Source organism: Oncorhynchus gorbuscha, linkage group LG26, assembly GCF_021184085.1.
Source record: "Oncorhynchus gorbuscha isolate QuinsamMale2020 ecotype Even-year linkage group LG26, OgorEven_v1.0, whole genome shotgun sequence".
NCBI lineage: Eukaryota > Metazoa > Chordata > Actinopteri > Salmoniformes > Salmonidae > Oncorhynchus > Oncorhynchus gorbuscha.
In genome coordinates, this window is record NC_060198.1 from 5,464,098 (window position 1) to 5,470,097 (window position 6,000).

At 43.7% G+C, this 6,000-nt stretch overlaps 1 pseudogene; it reads right to left on the minus strand.

Moving 5' to 3' along the window:
* Window positions 1-6,000, minus strand: part of LOC124016493 — a 150,351-nt pseudogene that overhangs the window by 72,493 nt on the left and 71,858 nt on the right.

Sequence of the window (6,000 nt, forward strand, 5' to 3'; positions counted from 1 at the left end):
ACCCGGACATTATTTCCAGACGGACAGCTAAAGAATATACATCGCCTCGTGATCAATTTGGGCGCTTATTAACGTGTACTAATACCTAAAGTTGCATTACAAAAGTATTTCGAAGTGTTTTGTGAAAGTTTATCATCGACCTTTTTAATTTAAAAAAATGACGTTACGTTATAAGACGCTATTTTTTTCGTTTATCACACAGTCTTCATAGATCGATATCTAGGCTATATATGGACCGATTTAATCGAGAAAAAGACCCAATAGTGATTATGGGACATCTAGGAGTGCCAACAAAGAAGATGGTCAAAGGTAATGAATGTTTTATATTTTATTTGTGCGGTTTGTGTAGCGACGACTATGCTAATTATTTTGTTTACGTCCCCTGCGGGTCTTTTTGGGTGTTACATGCTATCAGATAATAGCTTCTCATGCTTTCGCCGAAAAGCATTTTAAAAATCTGACTTGTTGCCTGGATTCACAACGAGTGTAGCTTTAATTCAATACCCTGCATGTGTATTTTAATGAACGTTTGAGTTTTAACTAGTACTATTAGCATTTAGCGTAGCGCATTTGCATTTCCAGATGTCTAGATGGGATGCCTGCGTGTCAGGTAGGAGCAAGAGGTTAACTCACCCTCTATGGTACAGTAACAGTATATCTATTAACTCACCCTCTATGGTACAGTAACAGTATTTAAATTAACTCACCCTCTATGGGACAGTAACAGTATATATATTAACTCACCCTCTATGTTACAGTAACAGTATATCTATTAACTCACCCTCTATGGTACAGTAACAGTATATCTATTAACTCACCCTCTATGTTAAAGTAACAGTATATCTACATTATTAACTCACCCTCTATGGTACAGTAACAGTATATCTATTAACTCACCCTCTATGTTACAGTGACAGTATATCTATTAACTCACCCTCTATGGGACAGTAACAGTATATCTATTAACTCACCCTCTATGTTACAGTAATAGTATATCTATTAACTCACCCTCTATGTTACAGTAACAGTATATCTATTAACTCACCCTCTATGTTACAGTAACAGTATATCTATTAACTCACCCTCTATGGTACAGTAACAGTATTTAAATTAACTCACCCTCTATGGGACAGTAACAGTATATATATTAACTCACCCTCTATGGTACAGTAACAGTATATATATTAACTCACCCTCTATGGTACAGTAACAGTATATCTATTAACTCACCCTCTATGGTACAGTAACAGTATATATATTAACTCTCCCTCTATGGTACGGTAACAGTATATCTATTAACTCACCCTCTATGTTACAGTAACAGTATATCTATTAACTCACCCTCTATGTTACAGTAACAGTATATATATATTAACTCACCCTCTATGTTACAGTAACAGGATATCTATTAACTCACCCTCTATGGTACAGTAACAGTATATCTATTAACTCACCCTCTATGGGACAGTAACAGTATATCTATTAACTCACCCTCTATGGGACAGTAACAGTATATATATATTAACTCACCCTCTATGTTACAGTAACAGTATATCTATTAACTCGCCCTCTATGGGACAGTAACAGTATATCTATTAACTCACCCTCTATGGGACAGTAACAGTGTATCTATTAACTCACCCTCTATGGGACAGTAACAGTATATATATATTAACTCACCCTCTATGTTACAGTAACAGTATATCTATTAACTCATCCTCTATGTTACAGTAACAGTATATCTATTAACTCACCCTCTATGTTACAGTAATAGTATATATATTAACTCACCCTCTATGTTACAGTAACAGTATGTATATATTAACTCACCCTCTATGTTACAGTAACAGGATATCTATTAACTCACCCTCTATGGTACAGTAACAGTATATCTATTAACTCACCCTCTATGGTACAGTAACAGTATATCTATTAACTCACCCTCTATGGGACAGTAACAGTATATCTATTAACTCACCCTCTATGTTACAGTAACAGTATATATCTATTAACTCACCATCTATGGTACAGTAACAGTATATCTATTAACTCACCCTCTATGGTACAGTAACAGTATTTAAATTAACTCACCCTCTATGGGACAGTAACAGTATATATATTAACTCACCCTCTATGGTACAGTAACAGTATATATATTAACTCACCCTCTATGTTACAGTAACAGTATATCTATTAACTCACCCTCTATGGTACAGTAACAGTATATCTATTAACTCATCCTCGATGTTAAAGTAACAGTATATCTACATTATTAACTCACCCTCTATGGTACAGTAACAGTATATCTATTAACTCACCCTCTACGGGACAGTAACAGTATATCTATTAACTCACCTTCTATGGTACAGTAACAGTATATCTATTAACTCACCCTCTATGTTACAGTGACAGTATATCTATTAACTCACCCTCTATGTTAAAGTAACAGTATATCTACAGTATTAACTCACCCTCTATGGTACAGTAACAGTATATCTATTAACTCACCCTCTATGGGACAGTAGCGGGTGACCTTCTCAGGCATCAGTTGACCTTCCTTGTGTCTACAGTACACTTCAGCTATCTGCTGCCGGCACTCCTTGGTCTTGGCTCTGGACAGAGCTGAAATGGCTTCCTTCCCACTGATCTCACACTTGGGCGGCTGGTCGTAAACAACCTCCAATGGAGCCGCAGTCGCCTGCTTCCTGGTTTGATGCGGGTGTTGGTGTCTATGTTGAGTCTGGGGGTGGGACTGCGATTGGGGGTAAGTCTGAGCCTGACCCTGGCTCTGTGGCTGTGAAGAGCGGCGGTGGTGGTTCCTGGAGTCCACCCCGGCTCCAACCGCTTTCGGGCCCACAGGAAGTGAGCCATTCTGGGCTACGCTCGTCCGTACTGGAGGACCTCGTTGGAGTTCCGGCTGAGAATCGGAGCGTTATCCTTCCAGGTTGCCTGTTCGGCATGGGCCTTCTCCTGCAGCCTCTCCCTGCGTTTGTTACTGTTAGCGCCCCCTGGGGGCTGGCGCTGGGGCTGCGAACGGGCGCCAAAGTTACTATTGTCTATGTTCTCAAAGTCTTTGGGCACAGAGTTCTCATTGTTGCTGTCCACTCTGACTTTCTCCTTGGGGCGGTGGGAATAGTAGCCATCCTGTGAGAAGAGGAGACGGAGAGAGCAGATTAGTTTCATTGTTGTTGGTTTTTATCAGAACGTAATTTAGTTAGGAACTCATTCTTATTTACAATGATGGGAGAAGGGAAGAATGGAGTAAAGGAGAGAGAAGGGGGAATGAGGAGGAAAGAGGAGAAGGAAAGATGGGAGGAAAAAGATAGTGGTGGAGGAAAGGCAGAGGAAAATGGGAAGGAGCGAGAGAAGGAAAGGAGAAGATGGGAAGAAGGGGGGTGGAAAGAGAAGGATAGATAATGAGACAAGAGGGGGGGGGGTAGGGGGGCACAAACAAGCAGAACCAGATCTGTGGTGGGTGAGTCAGTGAGGCGCATATGAAATGTCAGATTGCCAATCAACACGCCACACACACCAAGGAGCTTAACAGAACCAAGAGGCATGAAATTAAGTAGTCTTAACTTATTGACTCCCTCCGCTCCCTGCCACAACACAACAAGGTGCAACCTGACTGGCTGACTGGGCCTATCGCCACGGTGACGACTGGGACGAGGACTACTTTCTGTGGCTGTGTGCGTGTCATCATCAGATTAGTGCCGATTTCAATTAACTTTTCCCCTGACGTGCCTGTCACCCCGTAAATAGATTACCAAGGGGGATAAAGCACCGGAATGTGATTCTGTGTGTGTGTGTGTGTGTATGTGTGGGTGTCGTGTGTGTTTGTGTGTGTAAACATTCAGGGAACACATTTATTCTCTGATTCCACATTCTCCGGAGCCACGTGATGATTATGGAATTACAATAGTGTGGCGTGTGAAAAGGAGGCAGTGTGTGTGTCACCGCCGGGTGTTTGTGTGTGTGTGTGTGTGTGTGTGTGTTTGCAGCCCTTGTTTGTGTGCTTTGAGCCAAGATCTGAATGTACAATTTTCCCATCTTTCCACCAGAACAAGCTGAGAGAGAGGGAGGGATGGAGAGAGTGAGAGGGGGATGACAAGGAGGAGAGGAGAGCGTTGACATGCGGGAGAGTTCTGCCGCACCTCGGAAGCGCTCGCTTCACTGAAATGTTCCCCGACGCATCAAATGGAACAGGCGAGAGAGCTTCCTCTGCCTACCTGGCTCAGACGCCGTGAAACACACACACTTCGCTGGACAGGCGGAGAGCGAGGGAGGAGAACAAATGTGTGTGTGTGTGTGTGTGTGTGTGTGTGTGTGTGTGTGTGTGTGTGTGTGTGTGTGTGTGTGTGTGTGTGTGTGTGTGTGTGTGTGTGTGTGTGTGTGTGTGTGTGATGTGTGTGAGAGAGAGAGAGAGAGAGAGAGAGGTGACAGAGAGAGAGGTGACAGAGAGAGAGAGAGAGAGGTGAGAGAGAAATGATAGAGAGAGAGAGGGGGTGAGAGAGAGGTGACAGGGAGAGAGAGGTGTGAGAGAGAGAGATGTAAGAGAGAGAGAGAGATGTGAGAGAGAGGTGAGAGAGAGAGAGGTGAGAGATAAATGATAGAGAGAGAGGGGGGGTGAGAGAGAGGTGATAGAGAGAGAGAGGTGATAGAGAGAGAGGTGAGAGAGGTGAGAGAGAGAGAGTGGGTAGAGAGAGAGGTTAGAGAGAGGTGGTAGAGAGAGAGAGATGAGAGAGCGAGAGAGGTGATAGAGAGAGAGGTGAGAGATGTGAGAGAGAGAGGTAATAGAGAGCGAGAGAGGTGAGAGAGAAGTGGTAGAGAGAGAGAGAGAGAGAGAGAGAGGTGATAGAGAGAGAGGTGAGAGAGGTGAGAGAGAGAGAGTGGGTAGAGAGAGAGGTTAGAGAGAGGTGGTAGAGAGAGAGAGATGAGAGAGCGAGAGAGGTGAGAGAGGTGATAGAGAGAGAGGTGAGAGATGTGAGAGAGAGAGGTAATAGAGAGCGAGAGAGGTGAGAGAGGTGATATAGAGAGAGAGAGAGGTGAGAGAGCGAGAAGAGGTGAGAGAGCGAGAGAGGTGAGAAAGAGGTGATAGAGAGAGAGGTGAGAGAGCGAGAGAGGTGAGAGAGCGAGAGAGGTGAGAGAGAGATGATAGAGAGAGAGAGAGAGGTGAGAGAGCGAGAGAGGTGAGAGAGAGATGATAGAGAGAGAGAGAGGTGAGAGAGAGATGATAGAGAGAGAGAGAGGTGAGAGAGAGATGATAGAGAGAGAGAGAGGTGAGAGAGCGAGAGAGGTGAGAGAGAGATGATAGAGAGAGAGAGAGAGAGAGAGGTGAGAGAGAGATGATAGAGAGAGAGAGAGGTGAGAGAGCGAGAGAGGTGAGAGAGAGATGATAGAGAGAGAGAGAGAGAGAGGGTGAGAGAGATGATAGAGAGAGAGAGAGGTGAGAGAGAGATGATAGAGAGAGAGAGAGGTGAGAGAGAGATGATAGAGAGAGAGAGAGGTGAGAGAGAGGTGAGAGAGCGAAAGAAGTGAGAGAGGTGATTGAGAGGTGAGAGAGGTGATTGAGAGGTGAGAGAGCGAGAGAGGTGATAGAGAGAGAGAGAGAGAGAGAGAGAGAGAGAGAGAGAGACAGAGAGAGAGAGACAGATAGAGAGAGACTCTAATAGACTCTAACCACTTCTGGGAAAATTGGAAAACACTAAAACTCTCTAACATCATCCTTAGCTCTGGCATCTTCCCTAATATTTGGAACCAAGGACTCATCAGCCCAATCCACAAAAGTGGAGACAAATTTGACCCCAATAACTACCGTTGAATATGCGTCAAAAGTAACCTAGGGTAAATCCTCTGCATTATCATTAACAGCAGACTCGTACATTTCCATTTCGTACTGAGCAAATGTCAAATTGGCTTTTTACCAAATTACCGTACAACAGACCATGTATTCACCCTGCACACCCTAATTTCCAACCAAACAAACCAAAACAAAGGCAA